The 22,665-nt window shown below is 39.1% G+C and overlaps 1 protein-coding gene across 7 annotated transcripts in view; it reads right to left on the reverse strand.

Moving 5' to 3' along the window:
• LOC121927803 (teashirt homolog 1) overlaps positions 1-22,665 on the reverse strand; it is an 87,392-nt gene that overhangs the window by 37,161 nt on the left and 27,566 nt on the right. Inside the window, exon 1 of one of the 7 annotated variants that reach the window (XM_042461708.1) lies at positions 22,527-22,545. The exons of 5 other annotated variants lie outside the window; for them this stretch is intronic. The gene's annotated coding sequence lies outside the window, so the exon portion shown is untranslated. Of the gene's footprint in view, positions 1-12,453; positions 12,473-22,526; positions 22,546-22,665 lie in introns of those variants that run through there. One more of the 7 variants, XM_042461706.1, reaches the window with a different exon arrangement.

Raw genomic sequence — 22,665 nt, forward strand, 5'->3', positions numbered from 1 at the left:
ATTAACAAAAGATGAACAGTGTATCCTTATTTTTATAAACATGTAAACAACACATTTTTCTATATTGAATGGATTTATTTATTTTTTTTAGAAATTGTGGAAGCCAGTATATAGAAGCCAGTATATTGGTGTGGAACTATATTACAAAAAACAATACTATAAAATATTTTCTACAAAGTTAATTAGTGTCAATTAAATAAAAGCCATATACAATATAGCACTATGTAGATGAACTTTAAATGTATAAAGTTGCATGTAGAAAATAATAATAAATCCAGTTTATGGTATCATAAAAATATTCTGCCTTCACACTTGCTGTGATCGCTCTCTACATTGATTAGTGATTTATCTGCAATATTCTAAGCAAGGGAAGCCACACAGAGGTCCTGAAATTGCAGACTGGGGGGAATTAGCATGGCATAATATATTTAGCTACACTAATTCAAAGCAGAGGGGAAGACAAAAGGGGAAGATGGAAAATATACCTTCTCCTGCTCCAGAGCACCATTTGAAACAAATTAATTCACAGGGACAAGATTTCAGTGGCTCCCCATCCCCTTTCTTTATATATAAATTCATTGATAATAGAAATAAAAGTTCAAATGCCCTTGTGGTCTTTTCCAACTCTACGATTCTATGATTCTATGAAATAATCAATTTATTTTCATAAGCAATGAATTTGCTTTTAGTTTTTCAACCAAAGTTTACTGCTATTGACTCATGACACACAGATTTATGCTCTTGATCAAATACTTCTAGGCTCCGAAAGTGTCTTTGCAAATTCATAAAGGTTTAACACTTTACAATTTTAAACAGCGATGGTTTTTACTACAGTTCTACACACACACACACGTATTTATTTCTCTATGTCTCCGACTGCTGCAGTGACTAAGGATGGCATCTCTCCTCTGGATGCCTGCCTTGGGTCGGTAATGGGCTGGATGAGGAAAAACAAACTCAAGCTGAATCCAGAGAAAACGGAGGTACTTGCAATAGGTACCCCAAGTCCGGGGAAGGAGTTTTGTCAACTAGTCCTGGACAGGGTCATACTTCCACTAAAGGATGAAGTTCGCAGTTTGGGTGTACTCTGGATTCATCTCTACAACAGTCATCTCAAATAGATGCGATGGCCAGGAGTGCTTGGTACCAACTTCGGTTGATATGCCAACTGCATCCCTACCTGGACCAAAAGTACCTTGAAGCAGTAGTACTTGCACTGGTAATCTCTTGTCTAGATTTCTGTAATGCGCTTTACATGGGGCTACCTCTGTACCAAGTTTGGAAGAGCCCATATAACACCTGTGTTAAAAACTCTTCACTGGTTGCCGATTAGCTTCCAAGCACAGTACAAAGTGTTGGTTATTACGTTTAAAGACCTTCATGGCTTGAGCTCGAGTTACTTGAAGGAATGCCTCTCCCTACACAATTTGCCCCGCACTCTCAGAACATCTAGGAAGAATTTATTAGAATACCATAAGCCCAGGTTAATGTCAACTTCCCATAGATCGTTTACAGCCGCTGACCCCAAACTATGGAACAGCCTACCAGAAGAGAAGGCACTTAAGACGGATCTCTTTCGGCAGGCTTATCCATCCAATCTCTTATAAGGAGTTCTTTAAGATATGATGCTTCACTTCTGGTTATGATGTATGTTTTCTAAATGTTTTAGATGTTCTAGATGTTTTACCTATTTTACTGAATTAATAATAATGTCAGTGTTTTATTGATTGTATTTTATATCTATACTGTGTTAATTTGTTGATGTAATGCCGCCTCAATCCGCAGGGAGAGGTGGGAAAATACAAATAAAAATTATTATTATTATTACACACATGTACATATAAATGTACACACACACTCATACACCTGCGCGCATGCATGCATGCATGTCTGTTACAGTGTCTTAAAGGACTGTGAAGCACAGCTAAAGCACTATTAACTATAATGTTCCACATCAAAAAGTTTGGCCCCTATGATCTGGGAAGAAGGGTGAATGTAAGAACTCAAAACTTTGATCAAGGCTCGTTTGTGTGGCACAAAATTTGGCATAGCATTAATTAAAACACTACAGTGTCTTACCTTCCTTCTTCACTATGCCTTCCTACTACCAGCAGTGAGAATTAACCCAATGTTTCACTCTTTGGATTCCAAACCCAAATCAGTTTAGTGTGATGCTAAACTCCAAACCAACTCCAGCATATACTGAAGTATAAACAATAACAGCAAAAAGTGGTCAGAAAAGGGGTAAAAGAACTAGATATTTCAGCTAAAAGCACTGCTCAGCAGTAGACATACAAAATAATCAGAAAAGCCTTTTCATCTAAACCAGCTCACTTTCAGGGGGAGGGGAGAAACCTATTTGACAGAAGTTGTAAATTCAAAGAAGCTGTAATGTTCTGCAGGGTTTTTTTAAATGTAAAAATCTGGCTTTGTTCAGATGTTATGCCAAAACATTGTTCAGGAAACATTGTTGGGGTTCAGTCCTGAGAGTGAAAAGTACTCATGCTCATCATGCTTAGCCATGGTTTAGCATTTTGTTTGAATACATCTGATATTTCTGTTGATATCTTCGTTAGTTGTACAGGATCAGACACATGGGAATAATTTCCTTTCCCAGGATAACATTTTCCAGTGAATTTTTGACTTTGCAACATATATGAAGAAATGTTACTATATTATATTATATTAAATGCTAATAGTTGTTGTGAGCATATCAGAACAAACTTATAGTGCTGGAGAAACATGGATTCAGTTCAGATATCAGACAAAACTTAATATTTCTAGCATTATCTGAATGGCTTGCAATCAGCCTGCAAATCAGAAATTACAGTGTCAAGTGATTTTGAAAATTATGGCTAACATTAGCTGTTATTTCAGACAATGTCTAAATTAATGAACCAAAGTTACAGCCATTGTTATTCCTCCATAGCTGCTGTAACATAAAGACAGGTGTATGTATCTCAGGGCTGAGAGATCTGGAAACAAAAATAACCCATCAGTTCTAATTCACAAGTCAACATCCAGTTAGTGACAAATGCAAGCATAATTCCACCTTATACAGTACTTACATATGTGTTTTTTGGGTCATTGTGGAGGTTGGTATTCCCTTCCTCTCCCTTCAAGCCCAAATCCCCTCTGCCCAAAGACTCACTTTGTCACTGTGATCAATAGCTGCAATGGCCCCTCCATTTCTGGTGGACAGCAAAAGAGATCAAAGAGGTGTCTGCCTCTGTTCCCATAGCCAGATGACAACCAAAGACACCATTTACACGTCTGGGGGACCTCACCATATCTTGATGGAAGTTGTCCTTAGTCTGCATCAGGCTATGGGAACATAGCCATATGCTTTTCTGATTCCCCCTAACCACTGAGAAGGGCTATCGCCTTGAAAAGTTGAATTCTGGGAGTGGTGAAAGGAGAGCTGTAGCAGTAGCAAAGTTCTGTGTGCATCCATGTACAGTGTGCCTACGTCATACGGGGTGTGCTTTACGTAGCTTTCAGCATACGCTGAAAGCCACGGGCATTCATTTAAATGAGGCTCGAGCATAGGTGGTATTTGCTTTACGCAGGGGAGTCTGGAACGGATCCCCCGCGTAAAGTAAGGGCGCGCTGTACAATATCTGCCAAATTTTGCCTGATGTGTACACAAGTTAACTTCAAACATGGTTTTCAAACTAAATGATGGACAATTAGTAGCTAATTAGCAGTATATTATTAATTAAACAAATGGATTAAGTTCAGATTATTTTAAATCTCCTTCCTTCCTTCCTTCCTTCCTTCCTTCCTTCCTTCCTTCCTTCCTTCCTTCCTTCCTTCCATCCATCCATCCATCCACTGCTGTGACCATCTTCCTTTCCTGGTTTGAGGCAACTAGTGTTTCCATTCCATGGAAACTTCAGCCTAAAATGTGACCTTTAAGAATGAATATAATGAGTCCTAGAATAGCTTGCTACCACTGCTAAGTTATGGGTGCAACTTATATGTCATTGCCTGATGTGTACACTCTCCTCAAAGGTAACATTTCAAACACAAATTATAGTTTATATTTTCCTGCAAGTAAAACTACACATTGAGATTGAGCTTCAATTTATAAGGAACACACTGCATAATTTGCAAAACATAATTCGCTGTTAAGAAGCAATGGAGGTGGGGGAATGCACAAGCCTAAGGCTCATTCCATGTGCAATTCAGGCGGATACAAAACCACGATTTGTCATTTCATGATTTGAAACTTCATTTCATGATTTGAACCGAGTTATTTGTATCATGAGTCAAACTATGCTGTCCACATCACAAAGATCAAAATTAAGATAAAGGAGCTGTCCGCAAGGGCCAAAAGGCCCATGTTTAGACAATGTACACCAGACCCCCAAACATTTGCACCTTCAAAAGTTTTCTGAGTAATGGTGACCCTAAGGCAAATCTATCATGAGGTTTTCTTGCCAAGATTTGTTCAGAGGAGGTTTGTCATTGCCTTTCTCTGAGGCTGAAAGAGTGTGACTTGCCCAAAGTCACCAAGTGGGTTTCCGTGACTGAGCTCAAATTCAAACCTTGGTCTCCAGAGTCCTAGTCCAACATTCAAACCACTACACCATGCTGGCTCGCACCGTAGTTTCCTGTGGAGTTTCCTGGAAACTCCATGGCAAACCTGGATGTTTAAACAGACCCCAGTGCTCCTTACCTTGCCTCACCATTGCTCCTACTGAGCATAAGACGCAGCAATGGGAAGCTTCACTTTAGAAGAGTGGCAAGGTAAGGAGCATGTAGTTCAAACCAGTAGCGGGCCCTGGGGCAGCAGGGGTATGGGCATGTAAACACTTGCCTGCTACCACACTGACCTGGGGACCAACTGGCCAGAATCCTGCCCAGTTTGCTCAGTCCCAAGGTCATGTAAATTACAGAATATATAGATAGGTTAACTGTTGCCAAACTGTGAAAATAAATATGAACTGATAAAGAAAAATGTTATATAAGTTTTGTTTTATCTTATTTTACAATTATAGATTTCAGCTTTCCTTCACCTTTTAATAAGGTATTTCTTAGGCCTTAGCTCACATTTAGATACCTTTAGTTGAAATTCACTTCCTCAGACAACAGAGCATAATAAATGTTATATACTGTGGACTTCTATATTCTTATTCTTTTAATATAGTATTCTTTTTGCTTGGATGTTTTTATTAATGCAACTGACATGAAGTTTTTATGTAATCCCTCCCGATTCAAGGGAGATCCATTCCAGACACACACACCCCTTGCGAATCCGTTAAAACACAAATATTGGTGTTGCCAGTGGCTCTCTCACACGCACCATTTTGTCCCTTCCCGCTTGCTGTCCACAAATGGGCGAGACCAAAGATTCCATGTCTGAGAATCAGGAGGGAAGACTGTAAAAGATTATTAGAAGGAGGGCTAGAGTAGAAGGAGCACTGTGCTATGAACCAGAGGAAGGTGATATCTTTCTTCATGTAGCTCCCTTCCATCCACTGTGAAATATCCAAAACTCTGGCCTATATAGGGTTTCCCAGCCTTCTACAGCACTTCTTGAGAGAGTGTATGGTTGGATGGGGGAGAGAATTATCTCCTCCTAAATCCAATGGATTTTCTTCCATCATCATATGTACACATACAGATCCTGGCCTTGGTTTTCACAGTTTAAGGTAGTATACATTAATGTGTACCCTTTTAGCTTCATAATAATCATGCAAGATGAGTTAAGCTGAGAGATAGTGAATTTGTCACTCATTGACACTTCCTTATCCAAAATTCTGAAATCCAAAAACTATCCCAAAATTATCCACAAAATTATGCACGTGAGTGGCTGAGATACTGACACCTTTGGTTTCTGATGTACACAAACTTTGCTTAATGCACAAAATTACTAAAAACATTTCTATAAAATTATCTTCAGGCTTTATGTATAAGGTGCATACAAAACATAAATGAATTTCATGTTTATACTTGGCCCCATCTCCAAGATGTCTTATTATGTATACTATAATTATAGCAGTGCATGAAGATAATGAAATATTCCAAAACTAAAAAAAGTTCAAAATCCAAAATATTTCTGGCCTCAAGCATGTCAAATAAGTGAGGCTTAACCTGTATAATTGTGAGAGCAGAACACTTCAAAAAATGCATCGTCTTCATGCACTACCATAATGACAGTGATTCTCTTCTAATGTAGTTATTTGGTGGTGTCACAAAACATAGGGCTTGCTTTCTCAGTGGTAATGTCTTCAAAAATATCTGAAAAACCTTCTGGCAGATAGAACTGTCTGGACTAACAACATTCTCTAGGAAGAGACTACCATTAGGCAAAGTGAGATGACTTCTAAGGACTTCAGGGAGGAAAGAGAGGAATGCTAGACTACAGAATGTAGTAGCATGCAGAAATAAGTCCCATGAGGGGTATTTGCATTAAAATACAAAGGGAATTTCTTTATAAGCATGTGCAGCTGTTACATGCAAGACCTACATAACTCGATCTTACAATACTATCCAAGCTTTTATGGTGCTGCAGCAGCCAAGTGCTATTGCACTGGTTACCCTAGATAAGTCAATTTGAAATCTAGTGATAAAGTTGCACTCTGAGAATTTCATGATGTTCATTCTTTAACAGCTGAGAATAGGTACTTATTTCATGATGAGCTGCTGGCAACCTCACAGTCGGACTCCAGCAGAATCTGGAGGCTGTGTACTTTGGCAGTGTTTCTCTTTCAAGAGCAGCAGGGTCAAAACCTGATGATAAAATCCAAATTATGACTGCAGATCTTTCAGGACATCCCTGTTTTCTTGGAATATTTCAATACAGAAAGGCATAATACCCATTCCAGAGCCTCCGTGCGCATATCATTATGTATATGGTGTTCCCCACACCTTGGCTTTCTCTGTTCAGTTCACCAGAGGGAGCAGCTCTGTACACATGAAAGAAAGACATTTCCTCTTCCACCAAAATGAACGGGAACATTTCTGCAAAGGGAGGCTCTCAGTATGAATCAGAACTTTTATATGCACGACAGTGGATTGCTGTATCAGAATAATTCAGAGCTTTTAATATGGAAACATTAAAAGGAAATACTTAATAAGAAATGCAAACTGAGAGGGAGAAACGATACAGTTTGAGTTGCCCTCATCTGGAATTCCAAAATCTTAAATATTCTAAAATGGGTGGCTGAAATAGAGGCACCTTGGCTTTCTGGTAGCTCAGTGTACACAAACTTTGTTTAATGCACAAAATTATTAAAATACATTGTGTATAAAATTACCTCCAGGCTGTATGTATAAGGTGGGCATGAAATACAAATGAATTTTGTGTTTAGACTTGGGTCCCATCTCGAAGATCTCAATATGTAAGTATATGCAAATACAGGTATTCCAAAATCCAAAACAAAAAACAAAATCCCAAACTTTTTGGTCTAAAGCATTTTGGATAAGGGAGACACAGCCAGTAATCTAGGGTACCTCCCACATAAAAAGGTGCTTAAGTTAATACCCATAAATCTTTTTGAAATAATGGTTCAAAGGTTTAGAAAACATGTCCAAAAAGCTGCACCTGCTACTATTCCTTTTCATGCTTTTTTAACTGCTATGAGATGCATGCCCATGAAGAATGGAAGATGGTGTGGATCAGGACTTCACAATGAGAAAGCTGAGGGTGGAGGGAATCTTTTCCAACTTGCAAAATCTAACCCCATTTCACATGAAACCAGATGGCTTTGGGCTGGTTTGGACTTGAAATGGGTTTTGCAGTATGCCCATGTATGTAACCTGATTGAAAATCAAATGACATTCATTCTAATTCCCCAAACTTGCTATCATTTTTCTAGAGTTTCAGTCAAAAATATGTTTTGGAAAGGCTGTATAGCCTATCTCATGCATGCAATCTCACATGTCTCACATTAAAACTGTATTATTTCATGTTTTACTCCAGAATACCGCTCCCTGCACCTTTTGTCATTTGTATTTAAAATAACACAGAGAACAAAGCATGCTGAACATTTTAAAACTTTTCCATTCATCTAAACTTTTCATAAAGGCATTATGTCAATGGTCCAAAACACACTGCAGAAATAATCCAATCTGAGACTGCTTTAACTGCCCTGGCTCAGTGCTAGGGAATCCTGGGAATCGTAGTTTGTTGTGGTACTAGAGCTCTCTAACAGAGAAGGCAAAATGTCTCACACAACTACAGTTCCCAGAATTCCCTAGCATTGAGACAGGGCTGTTAAAGCAGTCACAAACTGGATTATTTCTGCAGTGTGTTTTGGACCAATATGGTTTTTTTAAAAAAAAAATCCAATGGACAAAAGCACTTACCAACATTTTATAATTGAATTCACATCAAATTTTGACTCCTTCATTGGGAAATCATGAATAATCCTCTTCAAACTTAGGGGTGAAACAGACTGCTCAAAAAGGGCAGATTAGGGCCACTCTGGAGCTGCTCGCCCCAAAGCTGCAGCAAGCAGATGCATCCAGCCCCAATCTGCCCCAGAGCCAGCCCAAATAGGAGAAGAGAAGATCCATTCCTTTTTGGGTCAGTATAAGGCCAGCTTAATAGGCCCCAGCACAACACCTAGGCGGCTACTGTACTTTCCAAGGGCATGCAGTGTCAAAATGCCATGCCGCCAGAGCAGCTTGAAGCAGCTTCCATCTTCCAGGTGCCTTTGAGGCGTGTGGCGTCAAAATGCCATGGCCCAAAGCCGCCCAGAAGTCAGCTTTTCCAGGCCGTCTGTTCGGCTCCTTAGTTTCTCTTTTGTCTTTAGACAGAAGATGCCCTAAGGCTTCTTGCCACATAGTAGCACACCAGCATTTCTAATGTATGCTAGTTTGCTGGACTCCTTTCAATGTTTACCTTCATCATTGACAGTGCACAAAAAATAAAATAAAAATGTATGTATGCATGCCTCTGTATACTGTACCAAAAGTTAGTTAGAACTTTAGGTAAACCTCATTTTAAAAGGCTGGTGGAAATCATTTACATTTTTCAAAAACAAACCTAGACATCTTTTAAAATGCTACCTCTCTGCTTTGGATCGATATTTCTAATCATTATTGTGCTCCGTTCCTCCCCCCCTGCTTATGCACAACAAACTCTGGAACTGATAAACAGCAGGTGGCATACAGAAACATAAATTTATGTTTCAATATACAATTCTCAGTTTTATTGTACAAGTACACTGTTCAAAGAAGGGTCACAGGTGAAGAACTTAATACAGTGTACCACATTTCTATTCTAAAACTACTTCTAGTTTGCTCCAACAAATCTCATAAAATGTGCAGAACATGTATGAAGACATTGGACAAAAATCTTCCATAAATATTTCTAACATTAATTTAGCCTTAGCCTGTATGGTGACAGGGCTGCAGCTTGAACCTAGCCATCCCTGGATCTTCAGATTTTGGTAAGTGTACCTTTTCATACAAATATCCTCCTTGGACTAGGTATATTATGGCATCATGTCTGGGGCCAGAAGCTGATCACAGCAATGATCACTATCATTGCGGTGATCTCTGAGAGGGAAAAGAGGTGGTAGTACATGCTGGACCTAATCCCATTCCCTATTGCTATCGCCTTTGCCCTGTGTGTTATGTCTTATTTAGATTATAAGCATAAATATTCTAAATAAATAAACTGGAGTAATATACCAAATCTAAGCAGCATTTTCATTCCAGATCAGCATGCAGATAAGCATCAAATCAGCAACTAGAACAATGCTCATATTTTGGTATGCTACACTAATTGTATTGCTACACACAGCACAGCAAAATATTGGTGCTGATATACTGGAAAAACCCTCAGAACAAAAGCAAACAACACACCATTGCAAGTCTACAAAATGGGGCTATTTAAAAAAAAAACTTTTTTATGTTCATCAAGTTCAACTTGGTGATTCATCTCAACTCTAATTACAACTAGATTTTCTTGTGTAAAAAATCTTATGTATTTAATTATGACAGCAGTCTATATTTCTGGGTGGGTAATACAAATCAATTATATCTACTTATACTGTTGTTTCATTTTATCTCTTACTAATATTACAAAGTTAATATTGCCAACATACTGCAATCACTAATGTCATTAATCAATCCCAGAATTTTGTTACCGTATATTATTTGCACTAGATTATATCAGAAGTATGTAAAACTCAATCTGATATATAGGTTATATAGGTAGATATTTAAAATAGAGAGGTACCATAGACTTTAATGGTTTTCAGGGTATAATAAGTTAAGGTTGGTTCTTAAACTTGGCAATATTTCTGTTTAGAACAAAAACACATTTGGCATTATGTACCAGGAAACATGCCTTCAGGCATCTCAAATGCCTTGACGGTTGATGCTGCAGCATAAGGATGACTAAAAGAGCACATAGCCCACCAAAGTACTGCAGCCCCAAATTCAGAATAAATTCTCCTTTGCCTGTTACATTTTTGAGAAGGACTTTTAACACACCATTATTTCAAATGTTTTTCCAGCTCAAGGCAAAAAATATTGACAAAGTTCCACCTTCAAGAGAGTTATTGTCTCTGTATGTTTGAGAGCAACCTTCAAAAAGTTCACCTGCTAGTATTAAATCCTTGGTTTGGGAGGGGGGAGTTTTTAAAAAAATGTTATCAATTCAAACTGTTTTACTGTAGAAGTGTCTATGGTAACAAATCAAATTGTTCTTTCAATTAAATCAGTTCAGTGCTTTCAGAGAAGAGGTACTCTTCCCTCATTCCAAAAAAACCCCAACAGTTTATGTACAATCTAAAGATCTTACTAACACCAAGAGTGAAAGGCTTCCTACACTTCCTTATTTCTGTGGTCCACGATTTACGTTTGCTAGAACCCACCTAAGGTTTTTAATGTAGGGTAATTATAATTTTTTTAAAGCCAGCTTGATGTCATTTTTCTGTATGTGACTCATACTTAGCCAGAGATTAACATATGCAGTAGAGCAGGGAACTAGCACAAAAAACTTTTCAGCAGGGACACTTCAGTTGTGGAACCACATACCTAGTTCATCAGGCAACCTCCCTATGATCTTCCTGGAACCATCCACGTAGATGTCATTTGGCACTCTTTCCCAGCACCCTCGGTTTTATGGAAGCCCTTTAAATAACTCATATTGACTAGATTTCCTCACTTTTAATATCCAATTTTAATTTAGGAGTTCTATCCTATCTTCCGTGTTGCACTTTTAATTTTTATGGTCTGTTTTATTTTTATATTTGTTTACCAGCCAGAAAAGTTTATATTACAGGGTGGCATATAAATATCATTAATATGATGGTGCTATATAAAATGATGATGATGATGATGATGATGATGATGATGATGATGATGATGATCAAAATAGAATTACTGATATACTCCATTTGTGATGGATAATATCTCATGCAAAAGTGGAGTGTGCTATTTTGGAAATTGAAATAGATGGTCTGATGGTGTGAGGCTTCTCTTGACAGGACATGCTATGCTCCTTCACTTACTTCAAATGTGTTAAGTCTCTCATATTTTGGAGTCTTCTGGTCATTCTATTACGCATGGCCCTAGACTGAGTACCATGAGTCTCATGTCTATTTATGGTAATCAAAATTCCACATCTAAGATGTCAAGGCTGTTTATATGTATACATATAGGATCAAGAAGTATATGTAGTTGTATGTAACTAATACACAATTCCTAGATTATGAATGTATATCCCCATCTGAAACAAAGCACAGTAACAGGCAGCTCAGCAGGGCCTGTGTAGGCATCAGGATATGGTTAAATGAGAAACAAAAGCTGACTGATTAATCCTTCTCTCATTTAAAATGCATAAGATAAACATCTTGAAGACCAGATGAATATGTCTTTACAAATTAAAAGCTTATTAGCAATGAATTTAACCATTTCTTAAGAGAACTGTAATAAAATTTATAGAGTTAAACAGCATCTGAACTAAAATTGTGCCTTTATTTATCATTGCTATAATATGGAATTGCTTTAAAACTTTAAGGATTGTAAAATGGCAGGCAGGGCAGAGGTCTCTTACTTTGCATCTGCAGTTCCCTGTATCAGAATGTGAAGATGGTTTGTTGTGGAAGAAAGAGAAGTGCACAGTATGCCTCTCATATGGTGCTAGGTTGAGTATCACATACTAGGGAATAAACTGCACTTGGCTCAATGGAATTTATAGCTGACTAAACTTAGGACCACACTGTGCTCAACAATGATGCTAAAATAAAACTTTTTATACCATTTATTCTTTTTTAAAAATTACACAGGTTAGAACACAAGACCTATCAAAGAACACAAGCTCATTTCAAATAAATAACTGAAATGTCGTTAAATAGCATTATTGAATTAAACAGGTCTCTGCAGCTTCTTTTGGCATCTACAATGTTAATTATACTATATATGCACTACCTACCTTCAATAGTTCCAGGAATGAAAGCATTTAACATAGAACTATCACAAGCCCACCTCTTAGTATGAAATATTTCACTTGACACTGTTATTTCTTTCGTTCAAGCTTGTTTGAAGTCTAGATGATGATAAGCCCTGACAGATTCAGTATTTGCTCCTCCCAAAAAGTGTTCCTTCTGTTCACTGGGTAGTGAAGCCTCAGAACCACACAAGTTTTCTACTGGTTCACAATATTCTAAAAGAAAACCTGCAAAAAGTTTATCTGCAGTCTCTTAAGTATTTCCTATCTCAGCAGCCAGCAAGGAATTAACATTAAGATCTACTTCTGATTTACTAGCACTAGGGAGCAGCTAGCAGAATATAGAACAAAAATGCTTTCACTTAATACTGCACTTAGGGGGCCAGGTACTGTGATATCTCCTCCACTGGAGTGTTGTCAAGCTAAATGCAGATCTGGGTATTTCCCTGCTGCTGGCTGCTTCTCTGCATTCATTTGGGGCCACTCCACTTCATGTTGCTGCTTCTTCAGTTCTCATCCTCCCTCTTCACCCATCCCTCTTCTAGATGAACAAACCCAAACTTCTGTACTGTTTGTCTTCACTCTGCAGTTGGCAAACTTTCTTCATGCTTTCCCTGTACTTCTTAACACATTCCTGATTCTGTCACACCAACATCACATTCTCATACTCTGCAAAAGGATTGAGCCCTAGCTCCCAATTTCCATTCAACAATTTTTGAAATTCAAAATAGTTCCTTTCCATTTCACTGGCTACAATTTCCCTTGCACTATCTCCCCCAAAAGAGACCTATATTCAACATTTTGGACTGCTTTGATATTCTTATGTTATACTTTGTTCAATTAATTTTGCTCAGACAAATTTGTTTTTGCTAGGTTTATCAACTGGATCAGTAAAAGATCCCCACCAAGTGGAATGGAGGATTAGGATTTGGTACCAGGCTCTTCTGCCAATAGAAAATGTCTTGTAGCTGCAGAAATGTCCTTTTGCCAGCAGAACTCTTAACAAAGCCTGCAAGCATGATTGCCCCCAAAGGGATGGAAATTTGGGCAGGGACAGGGAGGAGACAAAATGCAAAAAAGAAGATGACACATCTTCAACCAACTCACATTTCCTTCTGGATCTGCCCGTCCATCAACAATACTGCCAACTGCTGTTTCTTTGCCCCTTCATATAAAGCTGAGGTGGACAAATTTGGAGCAGGCAGGGTTCATCCTTCCCCACCCAAGGCTGCACAACTACCCCTAGAGTTACCACAAGTGTCATTGCCCTAATTCTGGTACTAGAAACTGGCCAAATTACACCTCATTTTTGTTCTTTGGGAGCAGATTGCAGGGGTAGTGGAAAGTAAGGATAGCCAAACCACTAAACTTCTGTTGCAGTTTGTGTGTTTTAGCCTTCCCCCTCCCCTTTTATTTTTACAAAAATATCTTTTCACTTGGAGAGGCTGGAGGTTTCAGGGTCTTGAAGTGGGCTTTCTCCATCCCTAACATAGAGGATGTCACTAATCATCATCTAGTGATCTTGCCTTTCCTCACAGTCTGTTCAGGCATTCCTAAGGGAATGTTCTGCATCTTGGTCAGTCTTAAAGCTCTGCAACCAATAATCAAACAAGGCTTTCCCTTCCTCCTACACAGGCTTTTTTCTTTAGCTTTGCTTTAAGGTCATCTGCAGTAGTCTGCTGCTATTTTACCAGTTCATACTAGGAGCATTGCTGTTTCCTCGTTTCAGTTCAGTTTCCATCTACAATTCCTCTGCCCACACCAGTGCTACCTGCTCCCCATTCATGAAAGACACCTCCTCTCTCAGTTTCTGTTGCCATTCATGAAAGTAATCTAACCTAATGACTAACATCATAGGCTTTATTAATAAATTCTTTTTCATCTTAACATTTTCACAGAATTACTGGGAAGCTAAAATGCGAAAACCTCATAGGAGTTCTTGGGAGAAAGGTTAGGAAACCCATTTGACAAACACATTACAAAATAAAATAAACATTCTCCTCCACGTAATGAAGTGGTACATTAGAAATGCAGTTGTTCACAGCAGAAGTTACGTAAATAACTCTGAATAACCACTGAGAACTGCAGTAGTAAAGTAGTGTTTTTGTTTTTGTTGTTGCCTTCTACTTACCTTCCTTTCCCACCTGATGCCTGGCAAGAACTTGGTTGTTCTGAACAGAAATTCATAACAGGGGATAGTCTAATCCCTTACGTCCCTCATTCTGCCTCAAAAATAATGTGCATTAATTTGTATGTAAAATATCACTCCCAGGGGAAAAACAGAAAGATGTGATTGAATTTTAATTCTGTACTCCATTCCGTTCAAATGAAAAGGGGTGGTGGATGAAGAGTTACCTCTCCACCAGGTCTGAAAAAGTCTGAGACAGGCCTGCCCAATAAATTGTGACAGTATTAAACAGACTTCTCGTATTCTGAAAAACACAAGAGGACGCATTTACCAACAGACTATTTCAAACAACAACTGCTAAGACGGCTGTCACTTTACCCCTACTTTGTAAACTGTGATAATTGCTACTCGAAATATTCCTAACTTTCATTGTATTTAAATAACAATTTTACCTTAATGTTTAGCAATACTTAATAATACCAACAATTGTATTGAATACAATTGAATTTTCAGTACATAACTAATTGTAAAGTACTATACAGTGTGCTCAAATTATCACAAATAATACACTATGGTGGGTTACAGACCGCTGAAAAGCGGCAGCCTGTACCCGCCCCTTTCCCTGGTGTATCGGGGCCTCAGCGGCCAGAGCGGCAGCCGTTGAGGCCCCGATCCGCCGCTTTCCGGGCCGCGGGGAAGCGGCAAAAGGCCCCTTCCCCGCAGCCTGGAAAGGGATGTCCTTGGGGCTTCAAGCCCCAAGGACACACCATGGCAGCGGGGAGGAGGAGAAAGGGGTCGCTTGGCCCCTTTCTCCTCCGCGTCACTGACGCAGCCGTCTGAAGGCTGTGCCCAGCGATGCAAAGCCAAGAAGGAGCTCCAAAACGGAGCTCCTTCTTGCCCTGCGTAAAGGGCACGATGGCGTCACATCCGTGCCGCCTCATTTGGAGGCGGCGCGTTCGTGACGCCATCATGGCGGCCCCCATGTAGATGGGGCGCCGCTATCTTGTATGTCCTCAGGACGTATTAGGCTTGGAGGCGTCAAGAAGGGACGCCCCTTTTTAAAACTAAGACGTCCTGAGGACATCCCTTATGGCCGTTTGTAACGTGCCAAAGAAACTCATTGGTACAGTGGGACCTTGGTATCTGCTGGGGCTTGGTTCCAGGACGCCCAGGATAACAAAATCCATCAAATCCCATTAAAATAAATGGCACACTAAAATAGCATCCCTTAGATTAAATGGCGAAATCAGGGTTTGCTTTTTGGAATTTATATATTTTTAAAATATTTTCAAGCTGTGGATGCTTGAATCTGTGGATAAAACATCTGTGGATATAGGGGACTCACTGTATATGAAACATGAGCTATCTCCTTGTGGTCAGTCTGTTTCAGGTGCACTTTGTTCTTTCTCCCAATACTGACTAGCCAAAATATATTGTATATACTCATGTATAAGCCTAGAAATTTTACTCAAAAATTGATCAAAAAACCCCAGGTCATCCATGGGTACTTTAAACACTGTACTTTAACTCTTATTTTAAAAAGGGAACTATCCCCTAATGGAAGACAAGAGTGTAATCTATCCTGGAAGCACTGATCCCCCTCTAGTTTCTCATTCATGCAGCCTTTAGGGCAGTGCTTCTCAATTATTTTCTGTCATGCCCCCCCTAGGAAGAAGAAAACATTTCGCGCCCCCCACACAACTGTAAATAGTATCATTTGTCTATAAAATTGTTATAAGTACTGTATCCTTACGGAGCCTCGTGCCCCCTTTTATGGAGCCTTGCGCCCCCCCCCTGGGGGGCGCGCCCCACTATTTGAGAAGTACTGCTTTAGGGTGAGCACAAATAGTTATGCCTCCTGGGACTTTGTAAGTCCTTTGGCATTGTTTTCCTTTGCTTCATCCTTTAGATCCTCTGTTACATACTGCTAGGTTTTACTGTCAACTTATCCACATGTCATATCAAAATCCATAATTTTGGCCACAAAACCTGTACTTGACTTATACATGAGGTTGACTTGTAGTCCAGTATATAAAATACTTCTTTGTAGAGAGTGGAGAAACTACTCAGCCAAGACATGGGAACTGGCAAATTTCAGAACAAATTAGGAATTAAAGCTCTTCAGTTTCGTCAAGATCCTCAACAAACAAAAAAACCTGTAGGCTTGGCTACGCTGGAACTTTCCCTTGCCCCCTACCCCACCTCTTCCAACAGCTTGGACCCTGGTGAGTCACTTTATACCCTCCACAGGTCTGAGGCTGGCTGCTTTAAGGGCGTCCCTCACCCTGATTTAACCTGGCATGTCTCCCTTCCACCATGACCTCCTCCTCCTAGTCAGGACTTTACTATTTTATTGCACTTTTTCCTCTAGTCTGAATCTTGCAAGAAAATTCAGGCATTTTAAAATCTGCCCTGACTGAAATTTTAGCTGTGAAAAAGAGGACGTATCAGGGAAAAGGAGAATGTATGGTAACCCTAAGATTAAGACAGTTGGAAGTGGGTTGGGAACTGAACTAGGGAGTTGTCCACACAGGCCAAATGGCCTTGGCTCCTCCCAGCCTTGTGTTGTCTAGTGCAGATAATGCAAGCCAAAACCCCTGAGGCAGGACCAGGCCTGATCCTGCCTGTTCATATGCAGGCCAGACATGACACCATGGTAAAAAGCCTTTACCCCAGAGTAATGCAGCCCTGGTTTTCCGCAGGGTTTCCAGGAAACTCTGTAGCAAACATTTGTTTTTAGGAAATTCCACGGCAAAACTGGGCTTTCCAGTGGTCAAGTGAATTGAGAAGCCTCCCATTTACCGTGTCTGATGCAGAAACAGGGCACCTGGCCACATGGGTGCAGCCAGGCGCCCCATTTCAATATCAGACAGGCGGACATCTCAGTTGAACTGACAACTGGGAAGGTAAATTATTATTAATATTGCTGTTGTTGTTGTTACTATTATTATTATTTCTGCTACTCGAGACAGAGTACAACATGTTAAAATACAAAAGACAATTAAAAAGAAAACACATAGAACCAACAGTTAATATACAATACTATAAAATCATTAAAATACACTCATAAAAAAGTCTTTAAAATATACCAATTAAAAATCATGATGTAAAATTGACTGTGTAGGCCTGCTGGAAGAGATGTGTGTTCAGTCAGCATATTCAGCTGACGTAGCTCTTCTGGCAGGTCATTCCATAGTTTGAGTGCACTAGACGAAAAGGTCCACTGGGAAACTATTGCCAGTCTAGACCTGGCCGGCTGGAGCAAACATTTCCCAGAGAACCTGAGTATACAGGGCTTATTGTACAAGAAAAGGCAATCCTGTAAGTAATCTGGACCCAAGCTATGTAGGGCTCTAAAGGTAAATCCAACACTTTGTACTTTGCCAGGAAACTAATTGGCAGCCAGTGGAGTGATTTTAAGAATGGTGTGATGTGATCACTCCTGGATGTACCCATAAACAATCTAGCTGCCAAATTCTGAACCAGTTGGAGTTTGCAGACTTGGTACAAAGGTAGCCCAATGTAGAGCACATTGCAGAAGTCCAGCCTTCAGTTTACCAGCACATGCACTATCATCTTTAAGTCCTACAATTCTAGGAAGGAGTGCAATTGGAGTATCAGCCAAAGCTGGTAATAGGTACTCCTGACTATCACATCTATCTGTGCTGACACTTGGAGAGACAGATCCAGGAGCACTTCCAAACTGTGAATGCAGTCTTTCAGAGGGAATGTAACCCCATCCATAATTGACTGACACACCCAGATTAGGTCTTTTGATAGTAAGCACCTCTGTCTTGTCTAAATTCAATTTCAATTTGTGTTTCTTCATCCAGTCCATTACCTATTCCAAGCATTCATTCATAGGAGACACACTATCCTTAGCCGAAGCTGTTTTTGAAGGCATTATATCTTTCTCCATTCAACTATTCCCTGTTGCCCTTTAATTCTAAGCCCTTGAGAATGAGGATCCATATAAATTTAGTTATTGCAAGCTATATTGTGCTGTAGTAGTTTGAACACTGAATTACAACTTTAGAAGCCAGGGTTCAAATTCCCACTTGGCTATGGAAATACTCTGAGTGACCTTGGGCAAGTTACACTGTCTCAGCTTCAAGGGCAGACAAAGGCAAACCCCCTCTGAACAAATCTTGCCAAGAAAACCATGTGATAAGGTAATCATAAATCAGAAACAACTTGAAGACACACAACAACAACAACAACAACAACTGCAAGCTGCACAGAAAAACTGGGATAAGAGTGGTATATAAATCTCTCTTTCTATCTGTGCATCCATCAAAAGCATGGTGTAATACAGAGGTTTCCTTTTAATGTATTCAAGAATCATCAGAACTGCCCTCAATACTACAGACTAACAATCCAATTCTGAAATCACTTCTTGATTTCCAAGTCTGAAAATAACATCTTGATCTTCAAATCTTTTTTTTTTTTAAAATAAAACAGCTTTTTGCAAGAAATGAAGCGTCAACCTGGAACTGGGAGCCAAGATAGCTCTGAAGAGACTGTTAGGAAAATATGCACGGCACTGAAAGTCTGTGTTACTAAGAGATTGTAACAAACTTAGCAGCATCAAATATCTAGTTGCCAGCTTCCCCTTCATTATAACCACACCAGAGACTGTGCAACTGGTTGGAGGGGAGATACCATTATATTAGCATCTATTATTTTGAGAGTTCATAGCATCTATTAACAGTTGTGTCCCTAGGGTTGGTGTCACCTGGTGCGATAACTCATGGTGTTACCTGCCCCAATTGGCCTCCTCCCATTTCACACCATACAGAATCCTTAGTAATGTTTTGTTTTTGTACAAATGGTACTCGTAAATCGTACTGAATGTAATGGCAATAGTCGTGGCATCAACAACTAGCAAATTTAAAATTATACCTTCAAATTACAACATCATATGCACAAGCTTTATGTATTTACATATATATAGTGAAGATTTGGTTAAAATGGGATGTTTTTAAAGATTTTTTTAATTCAATTTTTTAAAAAAATTAATTTAAAATTTTGGAATTTTAATTTAAAAAAATTCTGGGTCCTCTCCTTTCGCCACTCACTGAGCTTCACCACACTCCCACCATCTCTTAAAGCATTTTAAAGTGAAGCAGATGGATGCCCATTTATGCCAAGACAGGTGTTTGAGGACAGTGGTGTCACACATCCCTTTAGAGTCTCATCTGGTGCAGTCCACACCCCCTGCACCACCCTAGTGATGCCACTGTCTATTTATACACTTTTTTGTTGGGGGTGTATTAACAAAGGTAGTATACAGATTACTGTACAGTGTCAGATGGTCAAAAAGTGGCAAATGAAATACCTGTACACTTTTGTAAGCACAAACTAAAATTCTACACAATACACAGATTGTCAAGGGCTCATCAGCCTAGCACTTACCACAATAGAGGAAATTTCAATGTGTTCCTGCAGCAGAAACATCCATACTAATAACACAAGCAAGAGACTTTAATTATATTGAACCCAAGCAACAAATTCTCTGTTACACTACTTCATTACTACATCCATTGAACTTATCAATTGCTATAGTCATAAGATGTAACAAATCAAAGATATTTTATCACTTCAGTGCAATTCCAAATTCATGTTAGAGAAAGGTATGTCATTCATAAGCATTTATTTTTAAGTCATCTTTCTATACCTGAAGAAAGATTAAAAAAACACTGCAACTGTTTTTAATAACAAATCAAGATTAATAGCACCCAAGTGACCAGATTATAATTATCAGCACTGTCTACACCTAGTTACACCAGCATCACCAGTGGGCAATATAACAATACTCTTCTGAGATATGCTTGTATAACTTATATATTGCAATACATTACATTGTGCCCAAACCCTGTTGGTCTTAGGCCTTTCTACACTGCAGATTAGAATAACAGCAGAGCCCAACCAGGCATGCAATCTATGTTGTTACAATCACTCTCCATTAGTTCTTCTTCAATGTCCAGTTTAATCATAAAAAACAAAACTGGGACTATTTTAAGTTTCTCTTAAAATGACAATGATGTACTCTGAAAGATAATGAGGTAGTAAGGTCACCTGCTTATAAAAAATAGCAAAGTCCCATAAAACCATCAAAACTGTAAAACTGGGAAGAAGATGGGGAAAGGGTCTATGAAAAGCTAACTACAACCTATGGCTTTTTAATATGGGATCCTCTCTCATTTTGAGAGCATGATCTAATACACACACACACACACACACGTCTCTCTGTGTATATTAAGTATGCCTTTGTATTATATTGAACTCCTCTCCCTTTTTTGCTGTGTGCCATTCCTCTGAGGAGTGGAACTGAACAGAGGAAGAATATGAGGTAGGAATGTGTGTCTATTGGCATTTGCCTGATTTCTGTATCACCTATAGTATACCAAGGTTAAAACATATACAAGGTGTATGCTGCCTCCCAGTGTCACCTATGGGTCAACTGCTACTTACATCAGTGTTCCCACAAATAGACCACATTGGCTTCCTACTACCCTAAATTGCAACTACTTCCTAAATTAATGTTCCTCAGGTAAAATTCCTGACTAAAAAAGGAAAGCAGAACCCTAAGATTGAAAGCGTCAAACACACCTTACCTCTATTAGGAACCAATACAATGACATATTTGAAAAATATTTCAATTCTACACAAATGAACATTACGCCAGTGAGTAGCTAGCTAGGCAAATACAAATACTATCAGGATTTTCAGTCACAGAAAACAACTCTGCAATAGCTCTCCAGCCATTGTAGTTACAAAGGTCTATGCAGATCTTCATGTTCAACATGCAAAGGTTTGGAGGAAGGGAAAACAAGTGTGTTAGTGCACAACCGATGTAACAAGTGTCAATTAGCCATGATACAGCAAGACTATGGGCCTCCAAATCTTTGCATATTGAACATGAAGGTCCACATAGATCTTCATAACTACAATTTGGTTGAGAGATATTACAGAGTTCTGTTCTGTGGCTGGACCCTACATTTGAAATGTATGAAAGACTGATATTTACTTGTCTATCAGTACTAAACGTGACTGTAATAAAATATATAAATAAAACAGAACCACCCCCACTGATATGATCATATATATCAAAGGAGATGATAACCTACAATGTGTTTATCATTACTGTTTGCATTCAATTTATTCCTCCCAAAAGAGGAAGAAACAAAATAAAACCAACTTTTACCCACCAGTGGTTTCCACTCCCCCTACTCCGTCCTCCAGCTTTCATTTGCTAAACCTGTGTTCTCTAGCTACTGAGGATGACAATCAATTTGTTAATCTATCCATCCTTCCAAATAAAAGGACCTAAATTCAGTAAAACCATGTTGTAAACTAAAGCTACCAAGAGCAATGAAACTACCAAGGCGACTAAGTTCTTGCCATGTTTGGCAGAGTGCAACGACTAAAAACATTCTGACAACCACTATGATCACTGCTGCAGTATGGAGCATGTGGAGATTCAGACTTCACTGCTGATTTATCTGGTCCAGAAGGCTGAACACCAACCTTCAACTTCAGGCAACATATTTTTCTGAGTTTAGTTTAATTTGTCTGTTGCTTCTTCATAGTAGACTGTGCCCAACACAACTCAAAAAAATATGAAACTACAGCATCATATATACACATGGTTAAAAGCCTTCTTCCTTCTACCTCTGAAGCTTTTTGACAACTCACAGTGGCTCCTCTTCAACAGCCCAGGGGGTACAAAATTACTGTCATAGATAGATGCCATTTCTCATTAAATACTTCTTAGAGACATGAACTTTTCTGACACCGGTCTGAATTCTTACATTGAGGAATCACATAAATGTGGTTCTGCCCTCCTTGCAGAAGCAATCTGCAAATCAATTCTCTTCATATACTGTCCAGAACCCTCTGCATCAAACTCTATTTCATATTTCCACAACAAAGCTGAGTCGCTTAGATTTCAAAAGTAATCTCAGAAACACACACACTTACATGCATATATATATTTGGTAGAATGTCAGCAGTTGACTAAGTAGACACAAAACTGGGTACGGTATTAAAAAAAGTGGCAGTGGTTGTCCTGCCCTTTCTCATTTCCTGCAGTTCAGCAGCAGCAGCCAGGAATAGCCAG

This window comes from Sceloporus undulatus, chromosome 4 (genome assembly GCF_019175285.1).
Source record: "Sceloporus undulatus isolate JIND9_A2432 ecotype Alabama chromosome 4, SceUnd_v1.1, whole genome shotgun sequence".
Taxonomy (NCBI): Eukaryota; Metazoa; Chordata; class Lepidosauria; order Squamata; family Phrynosomatidae; genus Sceloporus; species Sceloporus undulatus.